We start from the raw sequence: 16913 nt of genomic DNA, 5'->3' as shown, positions 1-16913 counted from the left end.
AGATTTGTTGCACAAGTGTTGCAGCATATGTGTGGGAACCATCTCTTGTCCTGATCTCCAATTTTGCAGCCAAAATAAAGGGGATAGGCTTTCTTAACCATAGTGGTTATACTGCGCTTGTGAGATGCAAAAGTCACTTCACCACAAACATAGCAGAAGTTATCTGCACTGTTCACACAAGTACGAGGCATCTCTGCTCACTTTGGCTAAACAGAAATGTGCCCCTTTGCAAAATTAAACACTGACAAATAAGAGAGCACGACACTGTATGATTTCTAGGGCTGATATAGGGCAATTTGTTCAGCAGAGTGATGTAAGCTTCGTTATGATTGCATCATCCATGACTTCTAGGAATAACATGATGCAATTCATATCATGTATGACACAATACCAGCTTCAGATTGCATCATTCATTGTTTTGCCTAAAAAGCAAGTACTGTCCAAACCCAGTCATAGATTTATTCATAGAGCCAGTCAAAGATGTGTTTTAGTCATTTCTGGTTTAAATTGAGATCCCTTCCCTTTATAACTCACTTATGATCCGCCATTCCCAAGTCAAGGGTTGTATATACTGACCCAATATCATATCTTGAAAACTAGAGCCAATCAACAATTTTAAGCATCATTTTCATTCTCAGTGACCCAGAATCAGTAAAGTTTGACTACATTTATTTCAGAAGCATTTTGGCTGTAGAGCAGTGTTATTAGAAAACCTGCCTCAGAGTGATAAACTAAGTAGACAGAGTTCCTTGTGCCTAAAAAAGAGAAGATTAAGGGATAACTTGATTACAGTTTCTAAATATCTACATTGGGAACAAATATTTAACAATGGGCTCTTCGGTCAAGTGGAAAAAAGATGTAACATCATCAATTACTGTAAATTGAAGCTAGACAAATTGAAAATGAGGCATAATTTTTTAATGATGAAAGTAATTAACCATTGGAACAATTCACCAAAGGACATGGTGGATTCTCCATCACTGGTAATTTTTAACCAAAATTAGATGGAATTATTTTGGTCTATGGTCTGATTATACAGGAGCTCAGACTAGATGATCAAAATGGTCCCAACTGGCAATCTACAAATCTGACAGCTGAGTACCTTAATCCCTGAGCAAGCCAGTTCACCCTTTGACAGTGACAAGGAGCCTTGCAACCCCTTATTCTCTTGTACAGATGCATAAGGTGGATCACGATTGAGACCTTGGTAATTTCCAAACCAGATTATCCACTCTTCCTCTCTTCTATATTGTCATTTGATTTACATTACCATTTTCTAAATATAGTATACCTCCCCATTTAACTTGGTCTGAAATTTCATGACCTCTGTGCAACTTCCTACCCTCCATAAATTTCACAAATAAACCATTTTAATTATCAACAGAATTAGAACTCTGAAACAAAAGAAGAAAAAAAAATGTGACTGACAATGAAGATTTAGCTCCATACTGCAATGAGAGCTATACTTTGTTTTTTATGTAGTGCAGTTTTGACTTTTTATATATTTTAAACATGTCCGACAGAAAGGAGCCTTTATGCCTCCATGCATGTCTATCTCATATCATGAGGTTTATTATTTGATGCTAACTTTAGAAAGTAGAGTTTATAACTTTTTGAAGGCCCCCGCACATATCATCACAGGAGTTGACTTTCCAAAATGCTGGGGGGTGCTTGACCCCCAGCTCTGCACCAGGCCCCACCCCTCCTCCACCCCTTCCTCCAAGCCCCCCCCACCCCACCTCTTCCCACCCCCACCCCACCCTCTCCCTACTCCCTCCCTGCCTCTTCCCTCCCAGTTCCGATCCCTCCCCCAAGCACACCACATCCTTGCTCCTCCTCCCTCCCTCCCAGCATCCTGCCTGCACCCGCGAAACAGCTGATTTCAGTGGGCAGGAGGTGTGGGAAGGGAGAGGGAGGCACTGATCTGTGGGGCACACCAGCAGGCAGGAAACTCTGGGGGAAGGTGAGGTGCTGATGGGGGGCTGCCGGAGGGTGCCCCGCAGCACCCACGGAGTCGGCACCTATGCAGAATATATTTACTGTAATATTTTTCAGCTTGCCTCATAGCAAATTTACTGCCTCCACAGAGATTCTCTTGCCTTTTGCCTTTGATCTAAGCATGTAATGCAATCTCCAAAAGACCCTCATCCTGAAACTTTTAAAAAAATTAAAATCAAGTTAGCAACACCTGCTATCCACTGGGGGAAGGTGTACACTGTTTTCACATGTGAGCCAAGCAAGATTTATTTTCACTTACTTTTTAGTAACTCTTCCACTCAATATACTTGTCCAAAACACCTATTTTGACAGAGGTGGATCTTATAAATAAAAATTATTATGATGTAGGATACCCAATAGAACATGATTACAGCATATGTGTGAGTAAAAACCAAACCAATCTACAGATACAATTGCCATACAAGACAAAGTTGGAAGAAAAGGAACAAAAGGATCCTGATTTGAGAAAACTAAAGATTAGTTTAACTTCAGTTCTACTGGTTTTTGTTGTTATTTTCTTATTTTAATAGTAAGGGCCAAATTCATATACATATTCATAACTCGCACATGGACAACTTCTGTTATCTCAGAGAACAATTTCATCATACAACTTTAATTGTGTCATGTGGTTTAGTCTTAAGGAGAGATAATGAAGTCCTCAAACTCATTCCCGCTGAGTCAATACAGAAATCCCATGCACTTCAATGGGAACAAGATTCCACTCAACTATACATGAAATCACAACTCCCCTTCCTCCCTCCCTACTCATATGTGCTGGAACTAGGGATGCTGGGGGTGCAGCAGCACTCCTGTCTCAAAGTGGTTTCCATCATATATAGGGTTTACAGTGTGGTTCAATGGCTCTCAGCACTCTCATTATACAAATTGTTCCAGCACCGCTGAAACTACTGCACAAAAAGCATAAAACATACTAATAACAGAATGGGAAACTCCCAGTTTAAAAATATCCCAATGAGATAGCTTTCAAAATTAAGAGTTTTGAAGATTTTTGAAATGTAAAAACAAGAGGTTCTCTGAAGGAAGCCATTTTAACTGTTGATACAAAATTTGAGGCTGTTTGCCAAAATCTCAGAGGAGATGATAACAGAATTACAGCATTATGTTTCTTCAAAATGGCATTAAATAATTGTGATTTCATAGAAATTGAGGAGAATAAGTTTCTTAAGTCAAGCTTAGACACCTTTAAAAATAAAGCCATTAAGCCAATAAGTAACCATTTGTGTTGCTATGTATGTATGAGTCTTATTTCACTTGCTCATGCTCAGTAATATTCCACATACTGGACAGTACTTAGAATTGCTTCCAAAAAGCTTGAAATTGTCAAATTTAATTCTGTTTTGTATTTTATTTTCACTTTCCAAGTGTTTAAGTGCTTCAAGCATAAACCATCATACTTGATGGCATTGAGTGACCTACGTTTGCTGAAATGAAATAGAATGATGTTCATAACTATTCAAGATTAATACCTACAAATCCGTATACTTATAAATTCTGAAAACATAACACTTTAAAGGTGAACTCGTATGCCAGGTCCAAAATTATAATAGCAAAACCATCATTTCACAGTATGTATACCCACTTAACTTAAATATGGTATTTATGGTCTAGTTTTTATATCAGAATTAATAGCTGCAAAAGCTTTAGTGTGTCAAGAGATCCCCCCTCAGACATAACCTATCTCAACTCTCTCTGTTGGACTCTAGGAATCTCAGCAGTGTGCAAGATGCTTCATGTCAAAGAAGTGCTTTGAAATTTACTTGCATATTCAGCTGCCCTTTAAAACAACTGAAGAGTAGGAGTATTTGTCATTTATGTATGTGTTTGTATTCAGTATATCTACTGACACAAACATCCAGGAAGAGCCAAGTGTTTATATGAGTTTCTCTTAACTCTCTTGCTAATTGTTTACTTCTCCATAATCCTTAAACATAATCCTGTTTACTTCTCTTAGGCCTTGGCTACACTGGCAATTCACAGCGCTGCACTTGCTGCACTCAGGGGTGTGAAAAAACACCCCCCCGAGCACAGTGAGTGCAGTGCTGTAAAGCGCCAGTGTAATCAGCGCCTGCAGCGCTGCATGCTCGCTCGCAGCGCTGCAAGCTATTCCCCTCGGAGAGGTGGAGTACTTGCAGCGCTGTGAGAGTACATTCGCGCTTCACAGCGCTGCCGCGGCAGCGCTGTGAATCCGCGAGTTTAGCCAAGGCCTTAGTGCCATCTGTCATAAATGTGCACTTGGCAGAGCACCCCCTTCAGGAGCTACATGGGCATCACAAATGTGCAAATCCAATTGCTCTCCCACCATATCCCAAGAATTGCAGGGAGTGTCAGTTTAGCAGGGTCGGCGCTCAACCCTTTGGCCAAAACCTTCTGGCTGTTCCTTCCCCTCTGACGGTACATGTACGTTGGAACAAAACCTGCAGCATAGCTATGGCTGGCCTGGGTCAGCTGACTCGAGACCACAAGGCTGAAAATTGCTGTGTAGCTGTTCAGGCTCAAGATGGAGCCTGGGATCTGGAACCCTCCCCTTTATCAGGATCCCAGAGCTTGGAATCCAGCACAAGCCCAAATGTCTACACAGCAATTTTACAGCCCCTAAGCCTGGCCAGGCCAGCCACAGGTTTTTAATTGCTGTGCAAACGTTGCCTCGGGGTCCTAAGTGAAACAAGCAGAAACAATCCAGTGTCAGCTAATGAGGTTAAATAAAAGCATAAGGAAAAAAAAGAAAACATGTAGGCAACTTCTGTGAGGATATTGGCTTCTCTTACGTCAGAGGCCTTGGAAGTATGACAGTACATCCAAGAGACCACTGGATCTCCAGTACAAGTCTCAGGTCTTTTTCCTCTTCTTAGCTCAGGGGATCAGTGTTCTCCTTTTTTCAAGGGCAGAGATTCTGCTGGAGGTCAGACCTCTCTCTGGGAGCTGGAGAGCTCAACCGCTTGCCCCCATCTCAAGGTTGTCCCCTTCTGAGTGGAGTTCCCTCTTTTTAACTCCTCCTCCAATTCTAGCATGATTTGAAGGTATGGAGCGGCAGCTGGTGCAGGTTTTATATACCCTGTCATCACACCATCATTTTCAGTTGGTTTTGAAATGTTGATAAACAACTAATTATGCGCACTGCATCTCACTATCTCTGCCCCATGATATCAGTTGCAATGCCCCATTGATCTCCCCCTCCTTTTTTTTTCCATGCTGTTCCTACACATAGAGTGCTCCTTCGGAGTTAATATGCTAGGCTGCTTACTGTTCCTCATTGAAATCCCCCCCCAAAACCCACTTCAGCCACTTATACAAAGAATTAGAATAAAGACAAGTATTTTATTTAATACAGTCAAAGAAAATACTTCACCACCCTGTGCACTAGCCTGTGGAGTACCCATATAATGCCATTGCTGTAACCTCCGTGCATCATCCCATGCCCCTGCCTAATATTTTGTGCCTCCCCCTGTTGTGTCATGTCTGAAATTAGGATGTGAGCCAAAGCTTTCAAATGATTTTAATGGACTTTGTGTTGATCTATTAGTTTGCAAGCTTTCCAGGACAAGGCTTGTGTTTGTTTATTTGCACTCTGAAGTGCCTAGCACACTTGGGCATTCCAACATATTAAATAGTAATAATAATAATAATACAATGCAAACTAGATTCTGAATTGTGCTGAGAATACACTCAGCATACCTGCGTTGACTGTCAGGGGAGGTAGCTACTCAAAATTACACTGACTGGAGCAACTGCTCTACCAGCCAAAGACTGGCCTGCTCTTGGAAAGCTGAATATGCTGTCTGAAGATTTCCTCACCTTGAAGAAAGCCTCGGCTTATTGTTTGAAGCAGTTTTAAGGGTCCATAAGAGACTTAGAAGGACTAAAGGGTGTTTTGTTTTGTTTGGGGGGAGGAGGTTGGATGATTTCACATAGAATGTGGGATCACATCACTAAATAAATATACTATGTGAGTTTATATGTTTGTACCATCTAAACAAATGTGCATTTTTTTGAATGTGTGATCTGCAACTCAAATAAGGGCATTCTGAGCATTTACAGGAAATTCACAGTAACAGATGTCAATCACAGAGGCATATAAATATGATGGGTCCCTTTACTGGTACAGGCACTTAGATACCAAGGTAATAGTGACCTAGAGAAATATCTCTAACAGATTAAACAATTGGTTTTATTTGATCTTCACACAATGCACAGTCAAGCTGTGGAACTCTTTGCCAGAAGATGTTGTGACGGCCAAGACTATAACAGGTTTCAAAAAAGAACTGGATAAATTCATGGAGAATAGGTCCATCAATGACAATTAGACAGGATGGGCAGGGATAGTGCCTCTAGCCTCTGTTTGTCAGAAGCTGGGAATGGGTGACAGAGGATGGATCATTTGATGATTACCTGTTCTGTTCATTCCCTCTGAAGCACATGGCATTGGCCATTGTCAGAAGACAGGATACTGGGCTAGATGGACTTTTGGTCTGACCCATTATGGCCGTTTTTATGTTCTTATCATTATTAGGGGAGATTCTATATTATTTATTGTGACAAAAGTTGGATACAAAGAGACGTTTCATTCCTTCATATAGGCAACAGTACACTATGTGTCAGGTGTATTATGCATAACTGCCTATCATCTTTGTTAGACACAAAATAGTATCAGCTATCACCCCAACTGGATTACAAAGATTTAATAAAGTTGATTATCCACAAGGCTTTATTTTCACAAAAATATGTAGATTTACACATCATTACAGTTTCATCTTGCTCCACAAAACAAAATAAAACATGTATTTAATGCTCAGAAGAAAAGGTGCCCATAACTATATATCTGGATATTTATCTCCTAGGAAATAGGGTGAGAAATTTATTTTAAACTCCAAAAGTGTAAAGTCTTACATGGATTATGAAACAGGTATAAAACAGATTTTTGCTTTACTTGAACCAGTACTTACCCCAGGTTAACAAAAAATCTGGCAAAATGTGACCTATTTATAGCACTTCCCCAACTCCTATTCAGAAGAAAGGTCAATTTGTACTTGTAAACTAAATGTGATAAGTGCAGATGAGGTCTCTCAAAATCTAGAATATTTCTATCATTTTCCTTGGAGTGTCTTTCAGAAAGAGTAGCAAAAATCTTTCCCTCCAGTAAAGCTATTCATGTTGCACCAATCAGTTGCACCAGGCCAAGGTACATATGCTGCCTTTAAGGTCCTCTTGCTCTATATAATGTCTAATGAACTGTATTTTTATATCTTCAAACGACAAGATATCTTTGAGGGTTGTAAGCAAGAAAAATCACAGTTCAGGTAAAGGGACCATAAAATAAATATATATGAACATCAAACAAGCACATAAGATTTTTTAGCCTGTTTATGTGTCAAAAATCATCACATGCCTCACAGAAATACATTGCTTATTTTAAATCTTATTTCTGAAATTCTATGAGGGCATTTACAACAACAAAAAAAAACTTTTTTCCCCCGTCAGTTTATTTTAAAGTCAAATCAGATCAGATTTTTACTTGTGGTGAAATGTTATATTGACTGATTGCAGAGAACATAATAATTCAAGCATTTCTGGCAACAGATTTCAATTTCTCATTTCAGATACACAATACTCACCAATACATGAGACCTAAAATTATAAATACTATGGGGGATATTAAAATCTTCAGTATTTGCATTACCCAGGTATTGCTATTGTAAACATGAGAAGCTAACACCTTGGAAAATGAATACAGAATTTTTAATGTCCTAAAGTTCTAGTTAACTATTTTTAATTCAGAAAGCAAGAGTCTGCTTTTTGAGATACTGTGTGCACATGTTCATGCCTGGAAAAAACCCTGTATATCATGTAGTACACAATTAGACTGCCATTCTGAAGCACAGTTTCTGAAGTCCAACTATCATGCCAATTACCATATTTTACACTAGACTTTCCACTGGCTTCATATTACCACTTTGCATTCACTCCAGATAAATTTAGGTTCATACTAACAGTGCATACTTTAGGGCCCAGATTTTACCACCCTTATTCATAATGAGTAGGACCTCTGTTCTTTGGAGGCCCATTACTATCAATGTGATTGTTTATGCAGGAAGATACTTCTAAACACAAGTAAGGCTACGATTTAGTCACACAGGTGGAGGAAGTAATGGAATCCGTGACTTCCAGTCACCTCTACGACTTCAGCCTCCCATAGTCGGGAACCACAAGGTCCCCCTGCAGCCCATGGGGGCAGGGAGCTGCTGGGAACCCCCGAGCTCCCACAGGCGGTGGGGGCCCCCAGAGCTGTCGGTGGTGGGGGAACCCCCAAGCTCCCAGCTGCTGTGGGCCCCTGGAGCGGCGGGTGGCAGGGATACTTTGCAGCTCCCAGTTTACATGGGAGGTGGGAGCACCCGTCAGCTCCCAGCCCCCACAGGCAATGGGGAACCCTCGGAGCTGCAGGCAGCAGGGGTACCCTGCAACCCCCAGCTGCTACAGGTGGCTCCTAGCCCCTGCACAACTGCCCCGCTTCGGGCAGTGTGGGGACCCGCAGATCCCCATTTTGTCAAGGATATTTTTAGTAAAAGTCACGGACAGGTCATGGCTTCTGTGAATTTTTCATTTTTGTCCATGACCCGTCCGTGACTTTTACTAAAAATATCCCCGACAAAGTCTTAGCCTTAAACATGAGTAGAGGTGACAGAATCTGTATCTATGTATTTTCAGATCATCCAGCTCCTCTTCCTATCCAAGATTTTTCTCTCTCTCAAGCATATGCAGGACTTCTCCTCCAACCCCTTTTCCAGACCATGTATCTGATCCCAAGCCCCCAAGGAATGACTTGCTGTTGAAGTCAGATTGTTACTTTGTACAATTGTCACTGTGCTCTGATGAGACTATGGTTACAAAGCAGATATTGTCATTTATCAGGAAACATGACCACAACAGCACCTTATGATCACAGTAAAGTAGATACCACTGGCTTATATTAAACTGCAACAAATAGAAACTTCTGCCAACAGACTGTACAAATGCTTTCTAGGCACATGAATATGACAACGTTAAATTAAATCTACCTGATTTGCATAAATGAGACCAAAACCTAGAGACTTGCAGGTTGACAACTGTCTGCTCATCAACTGCCCATTTCATTTATCCACAGTGCTCTGCTCCGGGTCATATCTTACCTAAATTACCAGCACAGCATGAGCAACATTGTTCCATTTGGACGATGGAAATTATTGGCATATATGTAATGTTTAAAGTACACTTATTCTTCCACTGTAAGCTTCATTGTCATGGACACTGTGGTGTTCATTTTGCATCCACCAAAGGAAACTCTCAAGGGGATTTATGTAGGAGATAGCCCTGAGCACGTAACTGATTTTTTTTTCATTTTGGGGCCCAAATAAAAAAAATATCTGAAAGCCAATTATTTTATTTTAACACCATAACTGATTTTTTTTTTGGCGGGGGGGGGGAGGGGGGAGGGGGAATGGGACAGGGTTGTCAAAACAAAAAAACTGAAAAGAACTCCATAATGAGGTTTTGGGGAGGATGGGTAAAAGTAAAAATGTTTGAAGTTCTTATATTACGCACTAGAGTAGGACCAACATTATACTCTAGGAGACTCCAACAAATCTCATCCAAATCCATAATAATTTTTATATAGATAATAACAATAATAAGGCAGGACCTTCGTCAAGAACAAGTGGCTATTTTGCTTTTGTTTTGTTTTTCTATTTGTAAATAACACTGATCATCTAACTTAGCTATAGTATATCCCCATCTTCAGACATGTATATGGCAAAATGTTTAAGAATGGGATCTACTCATTAAAAAAAAGCTAAACATATAAAAATCCTAATTCAATAAACAAAGTATGTACACATGCTCACACACAAACAAGGCTTTAAAGTTAACAAATATGACATAACTTGATAGCATAGAGAAGATCAGAAACACTGTCAGGGTTAAAGGCTGAGCGCTATCTAAACTGATATTGATTTAAATTCACAAACATGACCTATTTTTTTCTATAGCACCATTTTTGTCCTTCCAAAGTGTAGGTAGAAGTATGAAATGATACCTGTGCTAATGTTCTGTGACTGTCACAGCTTTCAAAATACACATAAATGCCTACAAATACTCATTCAGTAGTAGTTACATTTTAAGCATCCATAGCATAATCTACTTAATTAGACCAATGAGACTCCAAAATGATAGTGCATGGTATTCTCACCATGTCTGGAAATAATTTACATGGTATTCAAATATACAGCTAATATGAACAAAAAATATTTCTACATTATGTGCAGAAGAAGGGACCAACTGTAAAGTCTTTACTTGAATTGAATGATAGAAAAATTCAGATAAAGAAATATGTATGAATTACTGTCAGAACAAATTGCCAGCTATGTATGCTCTCAGAAAAAGCTAGCTCATAAATGTTTAATTGATTCAGTGAAATGTTACGGACTTGCTTTGAGTCACAGCCCCACATTTGTTAAAGAAAGGATAGAAATGCCTCTTTTGCAAACTACAAGAAGCAAGCAGAGAGAAGCGGGAGGGCTTAGTGTCACTCTCTCCCTGAATCTTTAGGACAGATTTCTGCTAATGTAGGCACTAGCTTCATCCGGTCTTTGTGCTCAAGAGAGGCTAAGGACTGCAATTGTGCCCAAGGTGGATGCATGCGAAAGAAGGTTCCTTCTGGAACTCCCTCACTTCTTCCCAAAAATCCATACAAGGCCCTAGATTTATTTTTTGTATATGTGCAATTAATCACAGTTTATCTTTGTACAAGGACAGAAAAAGAGCACAAACTTTCTCAAATGCATTCATGTGTGTTTAGGAAAATAGATAAGCTTAGACAACAGAAAGTGGCACCACAACTAATTTGACCCTACCCTGTTCATAAAATCCTTCTTATTCTGGAAGTGAGGTTGCAAGCTCTCATTTCCCCAAAAACTCCCTAACATGCACTCAACACATATTCTTAAGATATTGATAAGGCACTCTGTCAATGATATAACACAATCCAATGGGAATTTTGGCAGATTTATCTTGTAGTGAATAGTATTTAAAGAAATCACTTGGCACTCAACATCTGGGGCTAGATTCACATGGGGGTTTTAGGTTGAGTATTTCAGTCCCTAACTTTTGACCTAAGCACCAGCAGGATTGACCAAATAGGGTCTCTCCCACCTATCCTGGCTGTCAGGTCCAATCCTGTAGATATGTTCTGAGGCTACCTTAGAGAATGTCTACTGATCTTGTAATTAAGAAAGATGAACTCCACACACAACAACTCACTTCTATCCCTGACTCTTCAAGTCTACTTATGTGATGTTGGCCAAACCACTTAAAGCAAAATTTTGACAGTTGTGTTTCCCACCACCTGGGTGCCTATCCTGAAATATCTGGAATCTGATTTACACAAGTGCTGAGCACTCAGCTACAACCAAAATCAATAGGTGCTGTGGATGCTTAGGCCCACAGGCACCATGGGCTGGATGAATGAGCAAAGGGTTAGGAGGTTCTGAGTTCTAAGTCTGACTCTTTCACTGGAGCACTGTGTGACCTTGGGGAAGACTGTCGATCTGTTTCCCTATCTGTTAAATGGGGAGAATACCACTTTTTTAATCTCATAGTGGAGATACATTCTTTAATGCTCATGAGGCATTCAGATACTGTAGCAGTGAGCATCCTAAAATTAGACCATGAAGAAATGAATAATTCATTGCAGGCTTTGGTTGCTTTGGTGTCTGAGCATCATCCATTCTATGCACTGAATTAGGAAGGAGCCCTTTTGAAAAAAGTAGTATGTGATCATCTCATTATAATGATCACATCATAAATACACACTTTTGCAAGGGAAGCCTTAATACTAGCATTTCTTAACTTTTGAGAGCTTGACTTTGCAACCTAAGGCCTTGTCTACACTGGCAGGTTTCTGCACAGTAAAGCAGGTTTCTGCATTGTAACTCCCGAGGTGTACACACTGCCAAGCCACTTAGTGTGCAGAAACTGCACAGTTGCAGCACTGTAAAAAAAAAAAAACCATCCCTATGAGAGGTGTACAGCTTTCTGCGCCAGGGGTACAGCACCGTGGTGCCAGTGTAGACACTCTGGTCGATTACAGTACTATGACTGGCCTATTTATTGAAAGCAAACAGAGCACCGCAAAGCAATGAGGAATTTCCGTACACCTTCATAGTGCATTGTCTGCACCAATCACAGTCACCTCTTAGCATTACAAGCACTGCACTCCCGAGCATAGCAACAGATATTAGTGGCTTTCAGCTTCAAATTGCTGCCTCAAGGCATCCCTGATCCTTATGGCCCTGTGCTATGACCCTGTAATAGCCCTGGTCTCTGGCTGTTCAAATTCAGCCTCCAGGTGCTAAGCCTCAGCGATCTAACCCTGAGTGAAGCTTTTACCCAGTTCCCTTCATAAATATTATGAAGCATACATTATATAAACATAGGAATATTGTCATTGGCCAGGTCCAGCCTTTCATATAGGCAGTGCCAGTGGGCCTTTAAACAGCCGAAAGCACACTCAACAGTCATTCTGCACTTGCTCAGCCTGTTGTTGAACCGCTCCTTGCTGCTGTCAAGGTGCCCCATGTTTGGCTTCATAAGCGACAGCATTAAGGGGTAAGCAGGGTCTCCCAGAATCACAATGGGCATTTCGACTTCCCCTATGGTGATCTTCTGGTCCGAGAAGAAAGACCCTGCTTGCAGCTTCCTGAACAGGCCAGTGTTCCAAAAGATGCGTGCATCATGCACCTTTCTGGACCAGCCTGTGTTAATGTCCATGTCCATGTCACCCACAGTGATCCACAAGCACTTGGAGAACCATAGAGAAATACCCCTTCTGATTAATGTACTCGGTGGCTAGGTGGTCTGGTGCCAGAATTGGATTGTGTGCACCATCTATCAGCCCTCTGGAGTTAAGAAAGCCCATTTGTGCAAAACCATCCACAATGTCATGCATGTTGCCAAGAGTCACGGTCTTTCGGAGCAGGATGTGATTAATGGCCCTGCACACTTCCATCAACACGAGTCCAGTGGTCAACTTTCCCACTCTGAACTGGTTAGCAATCAATTGGTAGCAGTCTGGAGTTGCCAACTTCCACAGTGCAATCACCACGCACTTCAACAACAGGGCAGCTCTCATTCTCGTGTCCTTGCGCTGCAAGGCTGGAGCGAGATCATCACACAGTCCCATGAATGTGGCTTTCCTCATCTGAAAGTTCTGCAGCCACTGCTCATCATCCCAGACGTGCATGATGATGTGATCCCACCACTCAGTGCTTGTTTCCCAAGCCCCAAAGCGGCGTTCCACTGTGATCAGCACCTCCGTGAATGCCATAAGTAGCTCGTGTCATAGCTACTACGTGTGGTGAGATCAATGTTGCACTCCTCTTGCCTTTGTAGTTTAAGTGTTAGTCAGAGTGAGCAGCATATTGGACAACAGTGCGGGATCCATTCCTGCAGACCCAAGAGGCAGAGCGTGCAGTACACAAACTGTTGAAGCATGGTGCCAAATGTGGACGGAAGCACAGGGATAGCTGGGATGTGAAGCAATGCATTACGAGGCATTGGGACAGGACTCAGGATGCCCCGTGACCCCCTCTGCCTTCCCACAACTCTTAGCAGCAAAAGAGGAAGAGATGCTTTGTGGAATAGCTGTCCAGAGTGCACCGTTCTGAATACCGTTGCAAGTGTCACAAGTGTGAACCTTTTTTTTTTTTTTTTTTTAATTGTGCAGGCAGCTGCCAGTGTGAACACACAACAGCGGTTTCCCTTCAGCACTCTCTGAGCAGTCCTGTAACTCTACCAGTGTAGACATACCCTTAATATCATTCTTTTAACATTTTAAAGTCATTAGGAATATAATGTTTTAATGGCTACAGGAAACCTGTACTCTGTTTAATGCTTGCCTGCATGCTAACAGAGAACGGGGCTCTAAAATAATCAGCTTGTTTACTAATGTGTATGACAAAGACAGCAAGAATTTATCACTTTACAAGTTTGGCTTGTTTTCGTACTGTGATCTGGTGGGCCTGTCCACCAGCTTGGGGGGGTGAGGGGAATAGGTAGCCATGCCCAACTCTGTTTTAACCTTCTATGTAGGTTCTTTTATTCTTCTGCCACACAAAAATACAGAAATGAATGAAAAGTAACAAAAGTGATGGTCCTGATAGAAGATGCTACACTACTTCCCACCCATGAGCTCAGGGATCCCAGCCCTTCCTTCACCTCAGGGGGACCATAGAGCAGGATGGTCAGCCAGCCTGCTTTTCTGCTCTTGCTACTCAGAAAAGTGTTTGTCTCTCCTGTCCCTGTTCTTTACAGAGCTAGGTCCTCACTTATAGCTTTCAGCTGGGAATCAGAGCCAATCATTAGCTACTGATTAGCTGGATCACAACACCAGCCTGCTGGACTTCTCCTTAGGTCAGGTATAGTTGTTCCCTGGTTTCGCAGGCCCTTAAAGGGGCAGACCGCTTTACTACCCATACACATTTTGAAAATTGATTTATTTTCTCTCCCCCATTGTTTCTTTGATAGAAAAAAAAATAATGAACAGACAAAACTAGAAACTGAGATGGGGTTTACCAAGAGGCCAAGGCAATTAGGGATGAGTGCATAATGAATTCCTCTTCATTTCTCCACTTAATTCAAATTTCAAGCACATATTTCCATAGTAGCACAGGCCTTCATATATCCTAAATTAGGACTTCCAAACATGCCTTTTTGTATTAAATTATATCTGCTGGTTGGGAGAAGTCCACAGAGCTCACAATGACACTGCATTTATTTTACCTAGGACTTCAGGCTGGGTTTACATTGAGGTATTTGAGTGAATAGGTATTACCCTTGAACTTCAGTCACTATCTAAATTACCTTTATTATTAATTTTGAAGAATGCAGGATATAAATCTATAACTAACAAATATAGAACAGGAGTACTTGTGGCACCTTAGAGACTAACAAATTTATTAGAGCATAAGATTTCGTGGGCTACAGCCCACTTCTTCGTGGGCTGTAGTCCACGAAAGCTTATGCTCTAATAAATTTGTTAGTCTCTAAGGTGCCACAAGTACTCCTGTTCTTTTTGCGGATACAGACTAACACGGCTGCTACTCTGAAACCTAACAAATATAGATAAAATGTAACCCCATATCTAGGTTGTGACATAGGTCCAATGCTATCAGGTATTTCATGACATCTGATATAAAACATCTTAATGATTGAGAGCTCTGATTCAGGATATACTAAGCACTACATAACTGTAGCCTCACAACCTGCCCAGCTCTATCAAATAGGGGACAGACTGCGGATGTGGAAGAAAAATGAAAAATCTGGGAAGGTAGAAGTGGATGATAAACCATTTCTGTGTTGTCATTTTATATATGTATCCACTGGAGATTCTTACACAGTGGTGCACAATGTACTGAAAACATGAACATTTTCTATGTGGCTATGAAATTCCAGGTGTAACATTATATTTGCAGAATTGTCAATTCATTGTAGATTGTAATGAACAATTTTCTGTAAACCCATGATTTCTCCTGCTAGAGCAAATGGAAAATATATTCATCTGTTGAAGAAAAGGTTCTCATACAAAAAACAAACAACAAAAGATTAATATAAGAAAAATGTGTTCCACCATTGTTAAACGTTTCTTTAAAAATAAATAGCTTAGGAACTTTTACTTCTGTTCTAAAGCAGTCATGGATTTGTAAATGTCATTCTGAATCTGAGCCAGCAGCCTTTTGGAAGATCTTCATCCCCTGGATTTTAAATCAGTTCTTCTATGACTGGTACCATCAGGTAGACATTAATATCTTCCAGTTGCTCCCCTTCAAAAGGGAGTGACAGTCTCCTCCCAGATTGTGTATAAAATGTGGTTTCTTTTTTTTCAATTGTTTCTTTAATAGTTATGTAATTTTTGAGTAAAATGTCTTCTCAGGAATTGTTTGCTAAGACTCCCTCTGTTAGACAGAAAACTAGCAAGCAGATGTCACAGAAATGGTACCCAAAATTACTGCTGGAGACTGGTCGTTGCAGGTACCTGGAGGCAACAACACATCTCTTCTGAACGTGTGCTCCCTCAGTCAAGAAGAGCATGGAGAGCTGATGAAAATATGGCTTTTTTTAAAAAAAGGGCAGGGACGAAAAAATATTCAGGTTGCTATCTCTGTGTTGGTAAAGTCTTGTATGTAGGCCTGGGGGTAACTCCCTGGGATTTTTTTTCTCCCGGAACATTTATGCTATTTGAAGAAATCTGCTTCATTCCAAGGGCAAAACATTTAATCTGCAGCAATAACTGCATTAATTAAAGTTATCCCTGACAGTGAGGGTTTCACAAGTATTCACAGAGGAGTAAATTCCATCTGAGAGGATGAGAAATTTTTCTTTTCTACCTATTCAGTTTGAACTTTTTTTTTTTTTTTTGCTTTAAAAAAAATAATCAATGGAAATATGATTTATTCTCCTCAGCCAACATTTATTTTGACCAGTGTTTAATCTCTCAATCATAGAGAAAACAAAAACCACTGCAATTACTACACAAATAAAACTGCATAAACCAAAACACCATAATAAAACCAAGCACTCTCAATGCGGGGAACAAATGCACTGAAATAAATTGTTCTAGAGATGTATAGCTCATATCTCTACAATAGACTGAGCATTCCTTGCTACAACCTATCTTCAGCTACTAGGGAGTCAGCCAACAGGGAAAACAACAGAACCAATAAAGGGAGGTAATGCAATTGTGATATGCAGTGCTTTTGCTCTGTTTTTTGAATTGCAGCTTCCTGAACAATCTTTGCAGAGAGCCACCGGAACCTATTCCCCTCCCCTGCCCCCAGAGTTCCAGTCACCTACAGTGGTAGATGCTTAATTAG

At 40.7% G+C, this 16913-nt stretch overlaps 1 protein-coding gene across 1 annotated transcript in view; it reads right to left on the bottom strand.

Annotated features, from left to right (window-relative positions):
• The window catches only part of CSMD1 (CUB and Sushi multiple domains 1), a 1946356-nt gene that overhangs the window by 391224 nt on the left and 1538219 nt on the right, over nt 1-16913 (bottom strand). The gene's annotated exons all lie outside the window — the stretch shown is intronic.

Source organism: Malaclemys terrapin, chromosome 3 (assembly GCF_027887155.1).
Source record: "Malaclemys terrapin pileata isolate rMalTer1 chromosome 3, rMalTer1.hap1, whole genome shotgun sequence".
Classification (NCBI taxonomy): domain Eukaryota; kingdom Metazoa; phylum Chordata; order Testudines; family Emydidae; genus Malaclemys; species Malaclemys terrapin.
This window is presented reverse-complemented; position numbering and strand designations above follow the sequence as displayed.